This window comes from Giraffa tippelskirchi, chromosome 2 (genome assembly GCF_054371585.1).
Source record: "Giraffa tippelskirchi isolate mGirTip1 chromosome 2, T2T-mGirTip1v1.2.pri, whole genome shotgun sequence".
Classification (NCBI taxonomy): domain Eukaryota; kingdom Metazoa; phylum Chordata; class Mammalia; order Artiodactyla; family Giraffidae; genus Giraffa; species Giraffa tippelskirchi.
In genome coordinates this window covers 69493480-69505533 of record NC_137276.1, presented here as the reverse complement: position 1 = coordinate 69505533, position 12054 = coordinate 69493480, and the positions used below count along the sequence as shown (strand labels likewise).

The 12054-nt window shown below is 35.1% G+C and overlaps 1 protein-coding gene across 9 annotated transcripts in view; it reads right to left on the bottom strand.

Moving 5' to 3' along the window:
- CTNNA3 (catenin alpha 3) overlaps positions 1–12054 on the bottom strand; it is a 1864976-nt gene that overhangs the window by 719674 nt on the left and 1133248 nt on the right. The gene's annotated exons all lie outside the window — the stretch shown is intronic.

Here is a 12054-nt window from a genome sequence, read left to right as displayed (position 1 = left end):
AAATTATAGTCATTCAAATAATTTATTTGAAGACTGATTTAACATTGAGAAATACTCTTGATGCCATATTAAATATAAAGATATAAATTCCATTACACATATAGAGCTACATGTTGATAAAGTCACCAAACTTGTAAAGCATCTTCATGAAACGATAAATTTGCCTGTCATGACAAGTATTTTCTAAAGATGGCCAAACTAATATGTATCTCATCTCACATGCTCTTCTGAAAATGAGTCTATCATTATTTCCATGAATGAGTGGGGTCTATGATCCCACACTCTAAATTTTAGTAAGAGTTTGTGACTATTCCTCACCTAGAGAAAACAAAAAGGACAATAAATGACTGTTATTATTTAAAGTCACTACATTCAGGCATGATTTGTTATGCTATTAATACACTCAATAACAAGAACAGCTGTAGATTATCTTAATTATTTTCTGATCTCTCAAAATACAGATTTTTTTTAACTTGAAAACTGCAGAGAAGTTTATAGCTTTATTTTAAAAATACTTAATATGTTACCATCACTATTTTTAATTGTGATGAAAAATGAGTAAAATAACTTAAGATTAGCTTGTTAGGTGGGGGAATAATCCAAGATCTTCACTCTAGATTTATTAATGAGTATTAGTAGTTAAAATTGCATCTGGCATAACTGCAATAGTCATCACTATCCCATTGTTTAAAGTACTTTAAAATCTGTACCAAACGTATTATTTCTTCTAATCAACAGGCTTCTCATTCCTTGTAGGAGTTGTGTGAACAAAGAAATACTACAGTAGAACACAATTGGATTTATGAGTAAGACTGTAAAAATGCCAATTCTAAGATAAGTTCTTCAATGGACTCAGAATTTACTTGAGCCCATTGCCTCCTTCTGTGAAAAAGCACCTTGGTAGGAAAATGGGCAGGTGTCTAACACTTCAATATCATAATATGCAGATAAAATGCAACAAAGATCAAGAAAGTAGCTTACTTCTAGAGTTTTTTACTTCTAGATGCTTTTCACTTCTAGATGGGTCAAGCTCATCTATTCCCCACTTTCCATGTAACATTTAAACTACCACAGTGGTAGATAAAGGTAACCGAAAGTCTTATTTTCCTTCAGAGAAGTCTCTAATAAAACTGGCAATATTTCTTTGAAAGGCATGCATGCATGTACACACACACACACCCCTGAAATCAAATCTTACACTCTTTCCACCCAGAAAATATGACTAGGTCATTTAAGCAATGCCATATCTATTCACAGAAAATCAGCAGGTCAGGTAGAAAATTACTCACTTACATACCAGTTGTGCAGAATGTTACAGTGTCTGAATCACTGCCAAGAAATTCTACATTGGCATATCTCCACTTTTCAATTTGCTGCAATGCACTTAATCTACCACTGTTATTCAGTGTTCTATGACTGTAATACAAGTGTCTGTGTGTTCACCTGGAGTCAACTATTCTCTTGTTTAGACATGTTTCCAAACAGGGTGATAAATATAAATGCCTGCTGTTTTCAGAAGTATACATAATAAACATTCCCAAAATACTTTGAAATCCTGCAGTTAGCAACAAGCTTTTGTGTACATAGATTAAGAAAAATGGGCAAGGAAAACTTGATTAGCACACTTTTAAGTACTTGATTTATCATCTGTGCAGTGACACCCTTGCAGGATTTCTTCAATAACACAAAAAAGCCAATATCTCAGCTGTTTGAAGGCCCTGGTTTAGAACCCCAGGGTGCATACCCAGACAAGTTCTAGTGATTATTTGTGGAGCAACCTGTGCAGACACCCAACTTGTTAAGTAGACCATTGAAAAGTTCTTTTCAAATCTTAAATGTAAAAGGAAGTCTAAATAGATAAATAGATAGATAACAGGTGATAACAAAGATCAGATAATAACAAAACTAAACCAAAGATGGTCAACTAATGAAGAATGACAAATCATCCCAATATTTATTGATTTAAAGCAGCAATAATCATATAATTTACAAGATAAACTTGTAAGTCCTACCAATAACAGTTGGGACTCCACCTTACTCTCACATTCATATAAAATTTTCTTTCCAAGTAGAAAATATTTTCTTTATTAACTCTACGGTGATTTGAATGCAACTTCTAGTCTAGAACATAAAAATAGCAACTTTGCTTCTCTGATAATAGATGACCTTGCTTCTAGCTCTGAGTATAAAATCAATGTACTTGAAATCCTCATTACTTAAATGAATCTACTCCTTGTCAACACTTGGTTATATACTTGAAAAATTTGTAAGCATAGCTATATCTGCATCATCAGTTATAAATTTGAAACTATTTATGGGCATCTTCTTATTTCTAGCAGAGGTGACATCATTACCACCAAACCATGTAGATGGAATTAGGTATCAAGTCTAAACTATCTTTTATAACTTCTTGACAATTTCCCAAGGTCCTGTGCTCTATTTGTTCATCTGTTGTAATACACAGAGCCTAACAAATACTTTATCCTAAACTTTTTCTGCTGCAAATCAATGTATTAATTCACTTCATCAACAATTACAAATATTTGCGATCTTTTCTCATAAAATCAAAATCGACCACTGTAGAAAAAGATACATAATCCATTTCAGATTGGTTTTGTCTTTCTAAGTTCTATTTTCAAACCATGACATATTCAAAAAAATAGTATACAAAGAAGTACAAGATGTAGATTATCCCCAGTAGAGTATATTTCAACTACTTCACCAAAAGAAAATGACAAAATTATGGCGTCTTCACACAACATAATAATGTATAAATATCTAAAGTAAGATTTAATTGAAATATTTCTTGAGATAATTGTAAATTCATATGCAGTTATAATAATACAGAGACATCCCTTGGAAATTTGTCGACTTTCCTCTTTCTATAATAACACTTTATAAAACTATACTACCAGGATATTGACAATGATATAATCCACTGATCTTATTCAGACTTCCCCAGTTTTACTCGCATAGTTTGTGTGTGGTGGGGTGGATGGTAGTGGATTAAGTTCTACACAATTCTGTCACCTTTGTAGGTTTGTATATATTCACCACCATAGTCAAAATATTGAATAGTTCCAACACCACAGGAATCTTTCCTGTTGCCCTTTGGTAACTGAAACTGCCTCCTGTCTCTATACTACACACAATTATTAATCTGTCCCTCATTTACAAATTGTATTATTTCAAAATGTTATATAAGTGGAATCATATAGTATGTGACATTTGGGATTGTTATTGCTGTTGTGGTTTTCTTGTTTTCTCTTTTTTTTTGGCATGGCATAATTCCCTGGGGATTCAGCCAATTTGCTATGTCAATCAATAGTTCATTAATTTTTATTACTGATTAGAATTCTATGTTATGTTTATACTTCAATGCAAATATTTTTTCCCATCCTGTAGCTTGTGTATTTATCCTTTTCACATGGGCTTTCACAGAGTAAATGTTTTAAATTCTGTTAGACTAAATTTTTTCAATTTTTTGTTTATAGATTATTATTGTAGCATCATATCAGGACACTGCCTAGCCCTAGATCCTAAAGATTTTCTACTAGATTTTCAAAAAGTTTCATTTCCATTTAACTATTATCCATTTTGAGTTTATTTTTGTCTATGGTCTGAGACTCAGTTCGAGGTTTTTTGGGGTTTTTTTTTTGCCTATAAATGTCAAATTGCTATAGCACCATTTGATGAAAAGGCTATCCTTCCCTCTTGAACTAACTGGTTTTGTACCTTTGTCAAAAATCAGCTGAGCATGTGTGTGGGTCTATTTCTGGATGCTATATTCTGTTCCTTTGATCTATATATCCATCCCTCAACCACTGCCACACTGCCTTGATTGTTGTAGCTGTACAGTAAAAACTGAATATCAGGTAGAATAATTCCTCCCACTTTATTTTCCTTTCCTTAGAGTCTGTGAGCTATTTTAAGGCTGTGCCTTTCCATATGAATTTAGAATTATATTATCCATGTCTAAAAATCTTGCTGGGATGTCTAAGAAATTGCATTAAACCTATGAATACATATGGGGACTATAAATTGAAATTGGAGAAGAAAACAGAAATATTCTAGTATAACAGAGCAGACACAGATAACATTATGGCAAATCAAGCTATTTATTAAGTAACCACTACGACTTGGAAGAAAACTGATAAACTAATTCAGGATGAGCAAGATTGATATGACAAAGAGGATACCTATTGTATGTATGTGGGGGGGTGGGCAGTATACCAAAGCACAATTAATGAGCTAGCAACAAACAATAAATTATTGACTATAGCACAAAGAGTTAAATTTAAATAAGCAGTCAGAATGTTGGAATGAAACCAATAATTCAAATACGGCAAAAAAAGGTTTGGTGTTTTTATAAAAGTATTAACTATGTGGGTTTTGGGGTGGAGGGCAGTGGTCAGAGGAAGGTAAGAGGTTATCAATAAACTTATGCCTATGGAAATATATACATATTGGGGTTAGCAGTCTGCTAAAGCCATCTACTTTTTAAAATACCTTCCAGGTCAAGTATATGAATTAATAACATTTTTAAAATATCTTTATTGTGGTATAATTGATGTAGAACTATACGTATTTAATGTGTGGGGGTGTGTATGTGCGTGTGCTTAGTTGTGTCTGACTCTTTGTGACCCCATGGACTGTATCCCACCAGGCTCTTCTGTCTATGGAATATTCCAAACCAAAAATACTGGGGTGGGTTGCCATTTCCTTCTCCAGGGGATCTTGCAGACCCAGGGATCAAACCCACATCTCTTTGTGTCTCATGCATTGGTAGGTAGATTCATTACCACTAGGCCACCTGGGAAGCCTATATATATATATATATATATATATATATATATATTTATATTTATATTTATTTATATATGTATTTTTATATATATACATATTTTTATATATGTACATAGTTTGATGAGTTTAGAAATACACACATTCATGAAAACCATCAATACAGACAAGGAAGTAGAGTTCTATCCCCTCCAGAGTTGCCTTGTGTCCCTTTGTGTGTGTGTGTGTGTGTGTCTGTGTGTGTGTGTGCATGTGGTAAGGATATTCAACATGAAATCTACTCTCTTGACAAATGTTTAAGTGCTCAATAGAGTGTCAGTGACCACAGTCACTATGCTGTACAGCAAATCTTTAGAATTATCTCATCTTGAATAACTGGGAGAGAAAGAAATGGAAAGTTGTTGTTCAATTGGTATAAAGTCATCTACTTCGAAAGATAAACGGAGAGAGCGAAATAAGTAATCTTGTTAGAGTGTACTCTAAACTTCCAGGCAAAAATGAGAAAAGAGATGTGGCTTTCCTGATTGAGACTCTGCAACTGAAACAAAGACATCACAGAGCAATGACCTGAGCTTCAGTTACGGGGTTCTGATTGGCAAAAAGTGTCCTTGACAGATCTTGCTCAGATAGAAAGGCAATAACAAGACAAGAGTGTTTTAAATCCAATGCTAACATATCAGAAAGAATTTGTGATTGAAACAGTAAAAACCCTGAGCAAAGTTACCTTGTTATTTTAGAATTTGTAATAGTCAGAAATACAGAAATAGTAGACTTCAAAAAGTTGAGAAAAAGGTAGATATAACTCCATGACCCCCAATTCTGTAAAAGATGACTGAGAAGTTTCCAAGGCTTTCAAAAAATAAAAAAATCTCACCATAAGCATGAAAACATAATGAAAATGAAGTGACATGGCTACCCTTCTAACTCAAGAAGTTTAGATATAAAATGGACAAAATTGAGATAGAAATAAGAGCCAAGCATAGGATGTCACATATAAGATGTGTTCAATTCATATTTTGGTAAAATAAAAAATGAATTTTTTAAAAGAAAATATAAATATGTAAAAGTTGCGATAGAAATAAGAGCCAAGCATAGGATGTCACATATAAGATGTGTTCAATTCATATTTTGGTAAAATAAAAAATGAATTTTTTAAAAGAAAATATAAATAGAGATAGAAATAAGAGATAGAAATAAGAGCCAAGCATAGGATGTCACATATAAGATGTGTTCAATTCATATTTTGGTAAAATAAAAAATGAATTTTTTAAAAGAAAATATAAATATGTAAAAGTTGCATATACTATAAGACAGAAGAGTAAAAGTATACATTATCTGTTTACTTACCATTCAGCCCAGAGATATTTATCGAACATTTATCACATACCAGACACTTTTTGCTTTTAAGGATATCAGAGTTCGGAGTAACAAATTAATTTGGAAACAAAAATCAAAATATGGGAAAGCAAGCACAAACAGATAACTGTTTAAAGTATTTTAGGAATAAGCAGAATAGAGTTATTAATTAAGTGCTTGGGGAAAGAAAGACTATAAAAGGCTTCACCTAATAGTTAAGATTTAAATAATTTTTAAGAGTGGCTGAGATATGCAGATTTTTAAAAAAGAATCCTATATAAGTTTAGAAATGAAAAGAAAAGTACATGTTGTTTAAAAACCATTGGTGAAATGTTAATGAGCTCAGAGAAACAGCAAACAGATAAACTATCTGCATTGCATTTAGAGAGCTAAATTGTACCCTCCCCGGCCAGTTTCAAAAATTCAAGCACCCTATAAATATTTGGGGCAGCTAACACTACAAAGGTTGAAAACATTTTACTTTAGCTGTGATTCTTCCTTGTCCTCTTAAACCCCATGTTTCCACCCCATTGACTTAGTTTTACACATCCTCCCTAGCTTAGCAATTCTTGACCAGTGGTTTTTATACCCTGGCAGCTCATTAGAACCAGCAGAAGAGCTTCTACAATAGATTTCCCTCTGGGTCCATCCCCCAGGGATTTGATTAATCAGTCTGGGGTTGGAACCTTTGTGCTGTCCACAATGACAGATGCTCGTCAAAAGCTCTGTGGGAAATCACTCTGGCTTGCTGTGGTGGATGAGTGTCTAACAGAAGAGGGTAAAACAAATATCACAAAGAAAGAATTAATGTCATGGAGTTCCACATGAGTTTAGAACTTAATGCCTCATATAACATCCTACAGAAAAAATTTGCCCAAGATAACTCTGCATATTGCAGCTAGGATCTGTAAGAAAGACTTGAACATGTGAATGCTACCTAAAGATTGGAGACTTTTATTCTAAATTTATCCTATGTATAATGGGAAGCCAACTGAAAAGTTTTCTGCATTGCACTGACAATTTAAAATGTATACATTATGGGAATTATTCTAGCTGTATCCAAGAAAATTTACTGGAGAAAGGTAAAGAGGATCACCAATCTTTTTCTGTTTAGAAAGCCATATGAATGTAGATACCATTCCCTGAGAGGTGACAGAGGAAAGCACAGTCTTGGTACTGAAATTAGAAGGAAACATAACAAGTTCTCATATGAATGTGTTGACTTCTGGGTACTTCAGGAGACCAAAAAAAGAAAGAAGAAAAAAAAAAAAACCTAATGGGAGATATGTATTTGAGATCCATGCACGTTAATCTGGGTTTATAACTCAAAGGAATGGATGAGCTTGCCCTGGGAAGGTGTATAGATGTTTCTTTGGGAGAAGAGAGCCTAGGACAAAATTAAGAAGAACGTTAAAGCTGAAGAGAAGAAAAAAAGTCCATAAAGCAGATTAATAAGAAACAACCAAAGAGGTAGGAGGAAAACTAGGAGAGATGTGACATAATGAATATCAACAGCAAAGAGTATTTATACAAAGAATGACTGAACAGTAGTTGTCAAATGTTGCAACACTTTTAATGGAGGGTAAGGCATAAATCTGATTACAGTAGATTAAGATGTGGGTGAGAATAAAAAGTAGGAATAAAAAGTACCATTACCTCTTTAAGAACATTGCAAGGTTGATTAAAATGATTTTCCTTTTTCTTTTTTGAATCATAATATACATACAACACAATAGGGCTTCCCTGGTGGCTCAGACAGGAAAGAATTTGCCTGCAATGTGGAAGACCCACATTCAGTCCATAAGTCGGGAAGATCTTCTGGAGAAGGGAAGGGCAATCCACTCCAGTATTCTTGCCTGGAGAATCCCATGGGCAGAGTAGCCTGGAGAGCTCTAGTTCATGGGATAACAAAGAGTAACACACAACTGAGCAACTATAGTACTAAATCTTAGGGTTTTGTTTTTTTCTTTTTTTAAGAAGAAAGAAATGCAAACAGGTTAGTTCTAATGCAGAGAATCTAGAAGAGAGTAAGATAGTGAAACTATATGAAGGAGAAAATGATCATTACTAAAATATGCAAGGTACCTGTGTAGAAGCAGGGAAGGAAGAAGAATTAGCCTGAGCTTTGCTCAGAGAGAGAGTTCCAGAATAATGGGAGAATGGAAGAAAGCATGAACATGGATTTAGTGCCATTGTAGTTTTGATGATAGAGTAAAGAGGCAGCTCTTGTCTAATGGCTTTACTTTTCTTACTGAAGGAGGAGAGATCTGTTAGTGAGGAAGCAACAGTAGAATCTGAGTTTTGAGGGAGTGGAATGGGTTTGAAAGAGCAATTAGAGAATCTGAGAGAGAGAACTAATTGGGGATAAGAGAAGAATCACCAAAGAGCATTAAAATCCCACTGGTTCTTGAGTTAATAATGTAAGTGTACAATTTTAGGAGTAGTGAGGCAGAAAGTGTCTAAAGGCTACATAAGTACTGACTAACTTTAGGCTGTATACCATCCAACAGAATGTTGGGACTTACAGAAGAGCATACCCTGGACAAGGTTATAGCAACCCACTCCAGTATTCTTGCCTGGAGAATCCCATGAGCAGAGGAGCCTGGCAGGCTACAGTCCACAGGATTGCAAAGAGTTGGACACAACTGAAGCAATTTAGCACACACAGAAAGCAAACAGTTTTCAATAATAGAAGTGCAATAACCAAAGTCAAGACATGGTTCATATCTACCATAGGAATAGAATTTATAGTAGCAGTTGTAAAGGATTTTTTAGTATTTAATGACTTTTTAAAAAATTTAATTGTATTAGCTGAATTATAGTGCATAGATGGTCATGACTATTGTTTTCAATGTTCTAATGCGGAAACAAAGGCACAGAAGAGATTAATTTTGCAAGGTCAAGAAGCTACTAAGTGGCAGATTTTGAACAGTGAATATAAGTCATGTTCAGAGGAAAGGGAGTGGACAGCAAAGGATCCAGAATCTCTGAAATATGAAGAATTTGGCAACTGAAGATATTTTGCCTAAATAAGACAGGCAGCAGCAAATAAGTATATTACTTCAGTACTTTAATAGTTGCCATATGGAAAAGGAATTAGACTTTAATATTATGTAGCTTCGGGGAGCAGAACTAAAACTAATATGCAGATGCTGCAAGGAGGTTGATTTCAGCTGGAAAGAATGAAGATTTTTGCAGCCATGAGAAATATGGGTGAAACAGAAGGGGGAGTTTCACAAGTGAAGTTCTTGTGATGGAGATATTTGAGCCAGAAGCAGCGGTTTTGGGGAAGGAGTTCAGACCTCAGGGCAGAGAGGACAGGTTGGCCTAGATGAAGTCCAATACCCTTTCCAAAACTGAAAATCTGCCTCTAGTGTGCATTTTATTAACCCACAGCACACACTGACTGTTTTATTTTCTCCCCAGAGTAAGACCATTTGGCAGATACATAAAGCATTTGGATCACTTCTACGACAATATTTGGATATAATAGATAAGAAATAATGCCGTGCCAAGTCTGCTGGATCTGGGCTTTCAATTGCTTCAAGAGCTCTAATAATTCAGAGAAAAGAGAGAGAGAGAGGAAAAGATGGAGGGAAGGGAGGGAGAGAGGGACAGTGGGAGGGAGGAAAGGAAGAGAGAGATTGAGAGAGAGAAATAAACAATCCTTTCAGCTTGCAATTTAGCCACTTCCCAAGAGCAAGCAAATAACTCTACAGACAATTGTAAAATGCCTGCTAAAACTCCTTTTTGAAGCTGTTGAAACGTAATCCATATTTCTTCCACATTTCTTTATATTCTCACAACTACATTTATGTAAAAGCTCAAGAAAGACATTTTGAAGCTCTTCTCTGAGCAGAGGGGAGTGTTTCTGGCGTGCTGCCAGTTTTGATGAGAAGAGGGTTTTTGTTTGTCTGTTTGTTTGTTTTTGCCCCCCCCCCCTTAGGAGAAGACAAGGGACCAGGTAGCTTAAGAAGTAAGATGCTCTCTGCCTGGACCTGATACCTAGAGGGGGTCCATGCTGTATCATATTTGACATTTTTTACCTTGAATTGGCTGCCAGATTTGTTAGAAAGATTACTAGGCCCTATAGGTTACAGACAGCAAATTCTAACTTTTGATACTGCTCCCTCCCCAACTTAGACGACCTTTCCTTATAACCCAGATTTTGTTTGTTTGTTTTAATCTTATAGCATGTTATGTGTTCTTCCCTGATGTTCTTCAGCGTGAAGAGTTTTGTTTGCTTGTTTTTCCATCTGTTTTTCTGTTTGGGATATGAGGATGCCACAATTAGGTACAGCCATTATACCAATCCATTAAGATCCATGGGCATCATATGTATGCAGACACTAATAGGTACAGTAAACCTTGCAAAGATGACTATCATGTTTTGAAGCAAATGACAAACTCTAGACTTACTACACCCTGGAGAAGGGAAAGGCTACCCACTCCAGTACTCTTGCCTGGAAAACCCCCACTGACAGAGGAGCTTGGCAGACTTCAGTCCATGGGGTAGCAAAGAGTCAGACATGACCGAGCGACTAAGCCAGCACAGACTTACTATGGGAGCTCCTTTCCTTCATTTGTCTTCTTCTCCAGAAGCTGTAATCTTTGCAATTCCCCTCGGATCTGGCCCTCTATTGTTGAGCAATATGCTTGCATATTTTTGTCTTTATAAGTCACTGCATACCTGTTTCTCTATAAATTTTATTTTATTAATTGAATATAGGTATCTACCCATTTATCAACAGCCAAATATATGGCAGCACTAGTCACCTAATACTGTTAAAAATGTATCCCCACAACTTTGCTACCTGAAAATCAGAATATTTTATTATTTTTTCCTTCAAATCACTACAAAGCTATTGTACAGCAGAGATAGTCATACAATTAGGCCCTGGTTATTAACAATTTCGGGAGGGAAATTTCCCATGGCAGCATCACTGCTGAAATATTTAGTTTGAGTTCCCGTATGTCTTTTCTTTTGCCAACTGTTAGAAGCAAATCAAATCAGGAATTTTGGCAGGAAATAGCTGTAATATAAAACAAACATGGAGATGCATACACTCATTATGGGGAAGTGCATCCCTTTCAATTTACATTAATCTGCCTGATAAATAGGAAGAGAGATGTATACATTTTTTTCCTTCTTTTGTTGGTTTTTTACAATTTTCACCTCATTCCAGGTACCTATCAGAAAACCTGGGCTTGAATCCTGTTTCTGTCACTTTTCAGGGTATGAGTGACAAACCATCCTCTCACTCTCTCTCTCCCTGCTTCCCCTTATTCATTTGTGAAGTCAGGGTCTGGATTAGATAATCACTAAAATCTTACCCAGCTCTAAAATTCTGTTTATGAAATGCTATTTCTGGATGGGCAATTAGGAAATAAATAAATGATATTCTATGATATGTCAAGAATATAGTAATTGAAAGGATACAGAAGAATAAACTTTCTTTTTAATCCTTGAACAATTCAGTAGGAAATTATTCTGCCTTATTGAAAATATATGAGAGAAAGGTAACTTTCTATATTATATCTTTGTGGAAAAGCAAGTCAATGCAGCTGTAGTCAAGCGCCAGCATATAAGAATTAAAATATCAACCCAAAATGGGTATAACGATGGTGGAAAATAGGTTATGGCAAATGGAGGGTACCCTGAGCATCTACAACTTGACCAACTCTGTTTTAATTTTATTCACAGTCTCTTTCTCTCTCCCTTGGTCTTTCTTTCCTTCTTTCCTTCCTTTGCTCTTTTTCTTTCTTTCCCCCTTCTTTTCATCCTCCTTCCTCCCTCTCTCTCTTCTTTTTCTTTTTGTTCTTTCATCATTTAACATGTATTCATTGAACAACTGTTTATTGAATACCTACAATGTTCGGGAAACTCTTCTGGGA